General features: G+C 39.2%; 1 protein-coding gene and 1 pseudogene across 10 annotated transcripts in view; one reads left to right on the forward strand and one right to left on the reverse strand.

Moving 5' to 3' along the window:
- The window catches only part of LOC308648339 (uncharacterized protein), a 568,826-nt gene that overhangs the window by 120,274 nt on the left and 436,179 nt on the right, over nucleotides 1–12,373 (reverse strand). The gene's annotated exons all lie outside the window — the stretch shown is intronic.
- Nucleotides 3,294–3,738, forward strand: LOC308650142 (CDP-diacylglycerol--inositol 3-phosphatidyltransferase-like; annotated as a pseudogene). Its single transcript has one exon. The product of its transcript is annotated as a CDP-diacylglycerol--inositol 3-phosphatidyltransferase-like (transcript).

Below are 12,373 nucleotides of genomic sequence, written 5' to 3' on the forward strand. Positions count from 1 at the left end.
GATGATTCCCACATGCCAAAGCAAAACATTTGGTCACTTGCTTTCACTTCTCCTTTAAATCCACAAAGTAGCAAATAATTGGATAGTGTCAAATCCCTAAGGGACATAGGGATATATGCACAAAACTCCCATTCCATCAGGAGTCACACTTAGAACTTTACGATTTATAGCTCCACACACAAGTTAATACACTTTCTGTAATATGCTCAGTCTAGAAATGAAGACAGCAATAGCTTTTTTTGTAAGGGCCCTTCAATCCCATGCTCCAGATAGATGCCCTGAACTGCTTCTGGTCCCTCATTTCTGCTCAGTCAGAATGACCCTGGCTTTATATGTTCTTTCCTTTACAACTGGGAATTCCATCCAAAAGGAAATCTCTACAACATGAAATATCTAAAAAACACCAATGTGGTAAGAAGCTGTTATAGCAGAGCAGTTTTTTTTTTTTAGTTCTTTTTATATTTTCAGGAGTGATGAGAAAGTATGTAGGGTCTTGGAACACAATGGACAGCATTTAAACCAATTTAGTTAGAGTCTCAAAGACAAGGTGCCTCAGAGTGTACGTACACACACACACACACACACACACACACACACACACCCTCCTGAGTAGGCATCAAAGGGCAATATGTATCTTTGTTTTCCTATAAACAAATGTACTATTATAAAAGTAGAAAACCATATCAGGTCTTTCCAAGTAAGCTCAGTCAAATTATTGCTGTTATTTTATTATCAAATGCAGGCCATGTTAAGATTCTTCATTTCTCTATTCTTTCACCAAATGACATTTAATTCCAAAGAGAGCTTGTGCAGGAGCATATGGAATGTGTGTGTGTGTGTACATACATGTACATGTGTGTGCTGGATATACTTGGACCTGTTCAGTATGCATTCTTTGTTTTCTGATGGCATCAGTTGCTTTAAATTGTTTTGCCTATCTTTTGGAAATTAGCCCTCATGCGCAGTATTTCTGCTGCTACCTGAGGTCCTAACTTGGGTTCAGGTTTCTCGAAGTCCTCTGGTGATCTCTCTACCACTACCAAGTGCCCTCAGATCTGCACACTTTCAGCTGTAGTAACCGTGTCTCTGAAAAGCATGAGAGAAGCCCTAAGGAGTCTCTCATGCTTTCTCATGCCTGGGCTTATTTTATTTTATTCCTCCCTTGCCATTGTGCTGTGAAGCATATATGCACCAATGCTACTGCACTGTCTCAGATGGGAGCCAGGCACCACCTGCCTCTCTCCAGGTCTGTTATTTAGCTCACATTGGCCAGAATGATCTTTTGAATTAGTGGGACATCTCTTCTAATTGGCCAAAGCTTGCAACTTTCTAATTGTTAAATACTTGGACTCCTGCCTGTTCTCCCAAATCTCCAAATGACAGGAAGCTCAGTCCTCATCCTTCCCTCCATACCTTGGTCTTTGAGGAAAAGCTAAAATTGCACACTCATATTTCTCAGCTGCTTTTTCTTCAAAGTGACCCTTCTTCCCCCAAGCCTGAGCAACCTTTATCTAGTCTCTAGGATACAGCAGTCTAGCTCTGTATCTATTCTCTTTCCATCCTATTGTTTGTGACACAAACTTTATGTGTTACTTCCTTTGGGGCTTGGCTGCTTGTAGCTCAAAAGAAACTGGATCTTGAATATCAATACCCTTGACTTTATAGATTATGTGTGTGCAGTGAGGTTTAAATTGTATTTTTAGCAATTCAAAAGCTGAGCACTGACTGCTTATTTTCTTTTTGTGTTCCTGGAATAAAACACTGCATCCTCTCTGAAGCAAAGCCTGCAGCTAACTGAATAGGAAAGGAGCTTGGGGAACCCTGGTTCACATCTCCAAATCTTAGGAGCCTATCTAAACACTTCCTCCTGCAAACACAGAAGAAAGTCCAGAAATTACAGAGACTCAGTTGGCTATGGTAGCTTTCAATATCATATAAATGGTAGACCATTTTTTAGTGTAACAAGGATTATGGGGAAAAAAATTAAGTCATGTTATATTTACAATTGGAAATGGGTTTCTTATGTAAACCAGTAAGGGATATGTCAGGGGGATGGGTGGATACTAGACATTGAATCCAGGGACACTCTTACTACTGAGCCACATCTTTAGCCCTTTTTATTTTTAATTTTGAGACAGGGTCTTGCTAAGTTGCTGAGACTGGCCTCAAATTTGCAATTCTCCTGCCTCAGCTTTTTAAGAGGCTGGGATTACAAGTATGTGCCACCACACCCAGCCAATGAGGTATTTTTTATTGATAAAAATAAATGTAATGCAGAATGCATTACAATTCTTATTACATGTATACAGCACAATTTTTCATATCTCTGATTATATATAAAGTAGGTTGACACCAATTCATATCTTCATACATGTACTTTGGATGATGATGTCTATCACATTCCACCATCCTTGTTAATCCCCTGCTCCCTCACTTTCCCTCCCACCCCCTCTGCCCTAAAGTAAATCACTGGAATTCACTGATGTTCCTTTGGAAATTTTAAATTTAATTTACAATACCAAATAGCAGACTTCATCTTGCTTGCCTTCCCTACTACACACCCTGACTGCCTCCTCTAAAATTTACACATAGCAACAGGATCTGGAACTTGTCTTTGCTCAGAACCTGACTTCAAAAAATGCAGAGAAGAGAATGTCAGAGATTTGAAAAAAAATGCATGAAGCTTAGGAAATTTACAAGGTTAGACCAGACTTGGAAATTAAGGATTCTAGAGTAAGAGATGGCATGTTTCTGAAATAAAGAGAAGAGTGGGACTTTAAAAGGAGAGCCAATTTAACAGAGGGATAGACTGTAAGAAGAAGAAAAGAGAGGTAAGGTCAGAAAAAATAGGAACCACTTAAAATGACAGCTGCTAGAGATCTAGAGAATATTCCAAAGGGTTTAAGTTTATGGGCAATACCTCGGCTCTCTTCTCTAGGCCCAAGAAAATAGGACATCTACACAAAGCCTTTATTTTCCAATCCTCCACTAAATTTATTCTGCATATTTTGAATGTACCACCAGAAATATACATACGCTTATTCTGGGGAATAGAGGCCAAGGTGGTTCTTTAAAAAGGAAGGGAAGGGGCTTCTTCCTCCTTTCTCTGATCTCCAATTTTGCAAGGAGGAGCGAAGAAGAGTTATGCCTGGATTGTCTTCACCATCATTGCTTTCTACTTCATGCCCTGCTGCCCCTTCACGGCCTTCTCCTTCTATCTGCTTAGCGGACTTCTAGATGCTTTTGATGGACATGCTGCTTGGGCCCTCAATCAAGGAACCCGGTTTGGAGCCATGTTGGACATGCTGACAGACTGATGCTCTACCATGTGTCTGTTGGTCAACCTGGCCCTGCTGTACCCTTGAGCTACCCTTCTCTTCCAGCTCAGCATGAGCTTGGATGTGGCCAGTCACTGGCTGCACCTCCACAGTTTTGTGGTCCGGGGTAGTGAGAGTCACAAGATGATCAACCTCTCTGGGAATCCAGTGCTTCGGATCCACTACACCTCCAGGCCTGCTCTGTTCACCCTATCTGCTGGAAATGAGTTCTTCTACTGCCTCCTCTACCTGTTCAATTTCTCGGAGGGACCCTTAGTTGGCTCTGTGGGGCTTTTTTGAATGGGTCTCTGGGTCACCGCCCCATTGCTTTGCTCAAGTCCCTCATCAGTTCATCCACCTGATCACAGCTGCCCACAACATGGCTGCCCTGGATGCGGCAGAGTGTGCCAAGAAGAAGTGACCCTGACAACTTCTGGAACCTCCCATCTGATTACTGTGCCACATGGCTTCCCTCCCCCACCCTAGGAGGCCCATTCTCATGTCTTCCTAATGTGTTCTCCAACCTGCTGGGATGGGGGCCAGTCTCTCTTTGGTGTTGTCACAATCTCTATAACCCTGAAGATTAGGCCCACCCTTGTGATCCCCAAAGACCTGGTCTACAAATCAAAGAGGATGCTCAGGAGGCCCCTGTGGTACCAGGCAGCCTATTTGAGGATTACGCATCGCCACACATGTGGTTGGCTCAGCCCTGGCTTCTGGCCTGGCCTGAGGTTTTAGGGACACTTGAGAGAGATGGTGCAGGGTCCATGTTTCCCAAAAGGCAGGTAAGTCAGATCTCTGCCTCCTGCCACAGGAAGCCTGCGGCACCGTGCCCAGGAGGAAAGGGGCCGTCTAGATCCTTCCTATGGCAGTCTCCTCCATTGGGTCTACCCTGACCTTGAAAGCCTTGATAATAAAGGCAACAGCTTCTCTCTTCTGGACTTGGTTTCCTTTTAGACATTTTTGGATCAGGCCCTGGATTAAGGGGAGATTGGGAAAAAGGAAGATCTACCTGGATGTTTTCCCCTGGTTTGAGGCTGGCTCCTTTCTGTCATTCCAGAATGACAGAGAAAAGTCCTTCCAACCACCCACGCTCATGCCACATCTTCTCATCCCACCTTCATATGTCCCTGATGGTCATATTCTTGATATTTCTACCCCCCACTAGAGTGTAAACTCCCTGAGTGCACAGACTTCCTGTTCCTTTCTCTGTGGTTAGATGGATACTTACCTTAACCTGACATGCAGTAGTTACTTAATAAATATTCCAGAAAAGATTAGTTGGTTTCTCAGAGTATGGCCCTTAGACCACTTATAGGTTATTCTCAGCATGCAACCTCTTGGACCTTCAGAATCAATCAGTCTCCAGAGATGAGCTCAGAAGTCTGCAATTTTAATAAACTTCACTTGATTCTTCCTCCCCCCTCCAAAAAAAGGAGAGGAAGGATTTCCTTTCTCTATGGACTTTGGTAAATGTTTTCATCATGGGAATTAAACCTATAAATGACAGACCATAGGAATGGTAGCATGGATAACAGTGTCCTGTGCTCCAACATACATCTCTAGGGCAGCCAGGGACATATTCCTTGGAATTTCAAAGGATAAATTTCACATGGATTATGGAAATATATTATTTTTATTTTATATAAGTTGAATTATATACTACAAATTTCACACATTAATTGTATAAAATAGACGGTGGCAGACCTGTTTATGGGGATCCACTCAATGTACATAAATGGAAAACTTCTATAATCTAGGCACAAAATAAAATAAGGTACACAATTGTGTCAAATAAATCTCTGGATCAGAACTTAGGCAAAGACCTGGATATCAGAATTGTTGAGTTGTGTGATTTGTTACCTTACATGATAGGATAAGTTGTTTCTGGGCAATGAAAAGAGTAAAGAAATCAATCTCCTACTTTTTGCCCTAGGTCTATCAGATTTCTCATCTCTACAGGCTGCTGACCAGCATCTCATCCACTGGGAAGAAGGGGAACCTCAGAGGCTGTGCTTGGTCAAATGCATCCTTGTCAAAGGTGTTCTAGTAGCCTTTTGATGTTTGATATGGCTTGTGGATAGAACTCACTGTTCCTTGTGAGTTCCATTTCTGTCATTAACTTTCTTTTTTTAATCATCATCATTCTCTTCATCTCCTCTAACTTCTGCTCATTCCCCCCCCCTCCTTCTCTTCCTCCTCCTTAGTGGTAGTCTTTTTAAATTTGGGTCAAAGACATTGTGACCTCGGGTAAATTGCTTAATCTCTTGAAACCCCAGTTTCTCTTGAAACCTCATGTATAAAACTGATAACAATAGTAGTTCCCTTAAAGATTTTTTTTGTGTGTGAGATTCAAGTGATATAGGATCGTTAGTAGAAGAGTAAGGACAGAGAAATTGCTTAGTTTGCTGCTATTATTAATGACAATAACCTATCGTTTTCCACATAATATATCAATATATTTCCATATCAATAAATATTCACTGGTATGATTTTTAAGGTTGCGTAACTTTCCATCGTATAGCTACCCTATGGTTTATTAGTAATTAAATACTGTGATTCTTTTTGACTGACCACAACACTTCCAGCTAAAATTTGTTGGTTAAATATAAGTGTCTACTTTCATTCTCTCCTAAAACCCTTCAAAAACTACAATGAATGAATTCATGGAATAGGAATAATAGGAGCGAAAAGAAAAATGACAAAATTATGGGAGCAGAAAAGCAGATAATTTAGAAGACCCGATAAAACTGACCATCAAATGAGTGGCAGGGAAAGCCAAGAACTAAACCTTTGTACACCTTGGAACTTCCTTAGGCTTAGGAATTGGCAACTATAAAATAGATCTGGTCATTGGGATGAAAATAGATGCTAAAATAAAAAAGATTGCTTGAAAGTCTATTTGAGAAGTTTCTGACATCACACTCTCCACTGCCAGAAACTGTCCTTCTGCCACCCTTGAGAGAGATGGAAGGTTTCTTCCTCAGAGAATAAAACTGGGGCTCACCAGGGACATCAGGCACCTTTAAAGCCGGAGGTTTCTCACTGAAACATGAAACATCCCTTGAGATACAATGGATGCTGAGTTCCCGAGGGTTCTGGTCCACTCCCTCAGGAATCTGACAGATCCAGAAGGAATGCCTTTGGGAAGTACTCTGCTACCGGAATTCTCTCCTCTCATCCACTCAGCAGACCAATCTGCAGCAAAGCACACGGGTGTCAGTCCCCACTTAAATGATCACAGTCTTTCTTTCCTTGCTCTTAATGTGCCTAGCAACCAAGTATCACCAGAGATCTGGGTAATGCCTTACCATGAGAGAGGGAGCTGAAACCAAACAGGGGAAAACAAATTGCTGAACTACAAAGAGAGAGGAAATTTTAAAAAACAAACAAACAAAACTGGTATTAATATTCTAAACCTTGAGAGAACAGGGGCAAAGAAAAAGAAACAGTCATAAAGCAAAAATAATCTCTTGAAAATTAATAATATTAAGTGAAAAAACTTAGTAGAAGGGTTGAAATATACATTGAGAAAAATTCACAGATAGTATGACAACAAAAAAAGAAGAAACGTAAACAAGAAAAGATAGTTTATAGACAATGATTTGGTGGGAATATTTAAAGAGGATATTTTAAATCATAGAAACCAGCAGACTTTGGAGCTTGAGATAACATCAGAGAAGAATTCAAATTTTTGAGTCAAATTTTTGATTTGCAGTGTCAGACCCTTAAGACAGACACCAGTACGAAATTACTAGTGATCTAATTTTTTTAAAAAAAGTTTTATGCCTAGCACCAACAATGTTATGTGAGGTTTATTGGCAAGTCATAATATCAGTACATTACTTTTTAATCAAAGTAGAAAAAGCATAAGCTAGAAACATGAACTGGTACAAAGAACATCCTCTTTATGTAAGTGTCTCCATTTAGCCTTCATAAGCTCACACAGGACAAGGTTGGATGAACTCTCAGCTCAAATGGCTACTTCTACAATAACAACTGTGATTCAGTAAAGGAAAATTGTTTAACCACCAGGTTTAATTTTCTTTTACCTTTATTTCTTATACTGCTAAGGTTCATTTGGAATGTCCTTAAGGTTCCATGTATTATAAGGTGCTGAAATTCATTTTGACAAGGTCATATTTATCCTAAAATGAAATAGAGAATTGAGATATTTAAGAAATCTTAGCATTTCATTTCCCGTAAGATATGCAGGTAATTGAGATAAATGTGTTTTTAAAGTTATCCTGCTTTATTTTACTTCTAGGCTTAATCTATGTCTATACCCCAGGAGACCATAAAGAGCAGGAAATGGTTAAGTACATTTGATTCATGTATCTCAACAGACAGCCAGTGATACCCAATAGAATCAACTGGCATCTTCCATTCCACACCAATTAAATCACAACCTCGGAGCTTAGGACCCAGGCAACGGTATTAAAAAGCTATTAAATGATTATAGTATGCAGGAGAAAATTATAATCACTGATAAAGATAATCAAAAATACAATTCAGGTTAAATTTACTTTGAAAATTTGGTAATTGTAAAATATCTGCTTTTTGGAGGCTGTCTAGATATTGTGTTCAAATTGGTGACCACACTTGGTTAATTATTTTATATCTGGCACTAGGCTTGTGTGTGTGTGTGTGTGTGTGTATGTGTGTGTGTGTGTGTGTGTGTGTGTGTGTGTGTATTTTCCCAGCATTTAGGTGCAGTAAGTCAGGAGTTGGAGAAAGAAGTGAAAAATTGATAAAATTCTTGGAGTGCTTGGATAGCTTGGAAAAAAAAACCCGTCAATAAAAAAGTAATATTTCTATTAAAGAGAACAATAATCCTATATCTAGTTTTTGTACCTTCATAGGAAAAACTTTAAAACCTACTGTCAGGGTACTGAAATGTGGATCAACATTGATAAGCTACAGAGACAATCATGGTCTCTTTGATGCCTTGTGGTGAGAGCCCTTCAATGATGTGAGGAAATGGTCACTTGAACCTAAGGATTAGCTTCCTAATTGGCTCCAGAGAAGATATACATATGTTTTTCTTTGAGTAATCACTCTGTTTTTTTCCCCTAAGTTCAGTGGCATTTTCTCTGAAGATATAATAACAGAGCTAGCCTAACAGTGGAAAATAACCTCAGGCAGTCTATTTGAGATGGAGAAGGAGGAGGAGGAGGAAGAGGAGGAGGAGAAGGAGGAGGAGGAGGAGAAAGAGGAGGAGGAGGAGGAAGAGGAGGAGGAAAGAAATGAGCAGAAGTTAGAGAAGATGAAGACAATGATGATTATTTAAAAAAAGAAACTTAATGGAAGAAGAGAAGAAGAAGGAGTAGACCATGAAGTGGAATTGGAAGAGGAAGAGAAGCAGTAAGGGTAGAAGCAAATGTTAGTTGAGGGCCTCTCAGACTGTTTCTCATAGCCTTGAAGGGTATTTGTTGAAGTTTGTAGATTCTTGGGTCATGCACCATCTCAGAATGTAAAGGGGTTAGTTCTTAGGAATATGTATTTTAAGTAAGCACCCCAGGTACATGTTATGTGTAACAAACCATTTGAAAATTATTGCCCTACAATATTTGGGGCAAGAATGCCAAGTTTACAAAAACAACAAAAGATAGTAATATTTTAAAGTAAGATAAACCTGGGGAATGGTGCTCCTAGAATTAATTTGAAGACTTGGACAGTTCTCTTTGATGCAAAGCCATGAAAATAACAAGAGAAGATAGTCTAATAGTCATACAGCTAACCTTTATTGAGCCCTGACCATGCACTGAGCCCTGTTTGAAGGGATTTATATGATTTAGACACATTCAGTTCTCATAAATAACAGGCAATGTTATTTCCTTTGTTCACAGAAGAGAAAACTGAAGCTTCAAGAGCTGTCCCAGGTAACTACGCTAGTAAGAGATCAAGGGGACTCAATGCTCAACTGCTCAAAATATTAAACTTCAAACTAATTCAGTAAATGGAGGGTGGGAGCACTGCAGACCTGAGCTCTGGTTTTAGCTCTGTTAGATTAACTATGAAAACCTGGGTGTCCTTGCCTCCTTAGCTTACTTACCTATACTCCCTTGATCATCATTCATGTAGGCTGGATCCAAACTTACCCACATGAAGTTAGGAAGGAAAGTAAATCACTGTGTTACTATCCAGTCACACAGATAGAATCACAGGTTGGGCTGGTTACAATAGCAAGAGAGCAAGGTGAAAAGATAAACACAGTTTAAAAGATCCCCCTTTGACTATTTTCTCTATGTGCCTTATGATCTGACCACTGCTGATGTTGAATGTTGAACCCATATTTAACAACATCAAGTCAAAATAGTACTTTATTGTAAGGTATCACTTTTGGAGAACATGTTAAGAAATACAACCCTCTAGGTTTTATCAGTACCCTTAACTGATCACTGATTATTCTCCATCTTGAAATAAAATGCCAAGAACTGAAAGAGGAAAGGTATGGTACCAAGTCAGACGTGTGAAGCCAGCTGCGTGAGCCATGAGTCAATCACTTCATACTCAACAATTCAGTGAACAGGAGTTAATAAATCTGTCCTCCCTCTCTATTCAGGCTTATGGGAAAATCAGTTAAGATTATACTACAGGACTATGAGAGAAAGAAAAGTCGAAGGGGAGGGGCTGGAGATGTAGCTCAGTGATAGAGTGCTTGCCCAGCACATGTGAGTCCACACACACACACACACACACACACACACACAAGATGAAGGGGAACACACAGAAAATTAGTAGGTAGGAAAAGAGGAGAGAAATATGAGTGTTGTGTGTCACAGCTCAACAGCTTTAGGCTTTGAAATCATTTCCCCAGTCAACCTGCCTCCACAAACACACAACCTCCTCCAGACTCCAGGACTTGAAACCACTTGGCATAACAAACTGTGATGTAAGGAGAGAGCTTCTTCCCCACCCAACTCAGTAAAACTAACTCTCATTGACTTGTACTAGAAAGCACAAGTTATATATAATAACTCCATCAGGTAAGTCACCTTTATGCTCCATTTTATAAACGAAGAAACTAAAGTAAAGAAGCTTGGAATAAGTTTTTGCAGTTTGATATAACAACTCATAATTGACAATACACATTATTTGCTTGAGATAGGGTACCTACTGGCCTATCCTTCACTTTCTGCCTCTGAGTAGAGAGCCATGGAAACACAGGGTCAGATTTGAACATTGTAGAGTCTACAGGAGGCCCTAGGGAAGGGTTGAAGACACAATCACAGCCTTCCCAGGAGACAGGCAGACACCATAATTTAATGGGTAAGTCTGGCATAAGAGAAAATTCTGTCTGGGCTGGGGATATGGCTCAAGTGGTAGTGCGCTCGCCTGGCATACGCTGGGCGCTTGGTTCGATCCTCAACACCACATAAAAAATAAAATAAAGATATTGTGTCCATCTTAAAAAAAAACCTAAAAAATAAATATAAAAAAAGAGAAAATTCTGTTCATACACTTAATTCTCTCTACTATTTTTCCCTCTACTTTTGATAGGGTTAAGCATTCTTGTTCTTCACTATGGGGGAGGAAATTAGAGATGGAGTAAACACAATTGCAGAATTTGACACTTTCTTAGTATACAAGAATAGTGGGGACCACTGTTCTCAGACTTGCACTTTCCAGTTTTAAAGAGGAGCCAATTTTTTATGAAACATCTCCTGAATTTAAATATTAGAAACTAATTTAGAGTTTTTTGAAATACATTTTTAGTTGCAGATGGTCACAATATTTTTATTTATTTATTTTTCTGTGGTGCTGAGGATGAAACCCAGTACCTCACACATGCAAGGCAGGTGCTCTACCACTGAGCTACAGGCCCAGCCCTAATTTAGAATTTTTAAGGTAATGTGCTATGTACTAATTCTGCCGTAACACTTCTGTTTTCCCTTTCCACAATGAAGATCAAAGGGTTCAAGGAGAGAAGAACAGATACAGGCAGCTGAAAATGGAGTTGTCAGTCTTAGGATGTGAATTGGTTTCAGATTTTTTTCCCCACCCCAGCACCAGCTGAAGGTTTGGTCACCTCAAGGTTTCTTACTAGCAAGTATTTATCAACTGAGAGATACATAGTGAACTGAACATAACTTCAACTTTGCTTCTCGCCTCCTTCTAGTGAATTCTGGATTAATCTGTGTATTGTTTAATCAATGATAATCTTGAAAGACTGCATTGAGATACATATAAACAAGCAGGGAAAAATAGACCTTCAATGATTATCTCTATTAATGGTTAAAGGAGTGTTACCATCCTGATCCCAGATATGACAAGCAAGAAATACAATCAGTAAAACTGAAAAGCAATCTCCTGATTTCACGTATGTGGTAAGTTCAATATAAGAGTAAATTTATTCTGAGACATCTGAAATAGCATCAGAAATCACTGCAGAATGTTAGAAGAATAAAGATCAGTGCTTAAAGGCCGTAAGTGGTTAAAAATTCTCAGTTCCAAGAATAAAAGGGAGGTGAGTTCCCATCAGTAGATGATCATAAAATTCAGAACAAGTAAAAATTTGGTTTGTGTACTCAAAAAAAAATGTTGATCAATGACACCTAGCATGACATAGGACAAATTATGATAATGCAAGCCAAAGCTAGTTCTTTATATATAAAATGGCCATTATCTATCTGAACACTTCATTTCATGTGACAAGATGTTTCTGCTATCTGGTAAAGCAAATTAGTAACAGTGCCGATTATTAGATCAATTTTAACTTGTAGCAGAATTTTGGTGGGTCAGCCTTCTTTTCTTTCTAAATCTTATTACTACTGTGAATGAAGACACTAATGTTTATGACACTTACATATATAAGTTGAAGCTAGGAGCAAATCATTGGATGATAACATCAAAATTCCAAATATCTTCAGAACCTGAAATTCAGTGGGAAAAAAAATATGGACTTTCACACTCTGAGCTCTCTCTCTCCCCATATACATATAGAAAAAGTAAAAACTATACAAATCAGGTTGGAAGTGACTTAATATCAAGCACACGTGAATAATAACAGATATTAGTAGAATATTTGTTAAGTAAGAAAAAAATAAAACCAA

The sequence above is a fragment of the Spermophilus citellus genome (assembly GCF_964194105.1).
Source record: "Spermophilus citellus genome assembly, chromosome: 1".
In the NCBI taxonomy this organism is placed as follows: domain Eukaryota; kingdom Metazoa; phylum Chordata; class Mammalia; order Rodentia; family Sciuridae; genus Spermophilus; species Spermophilus citellus.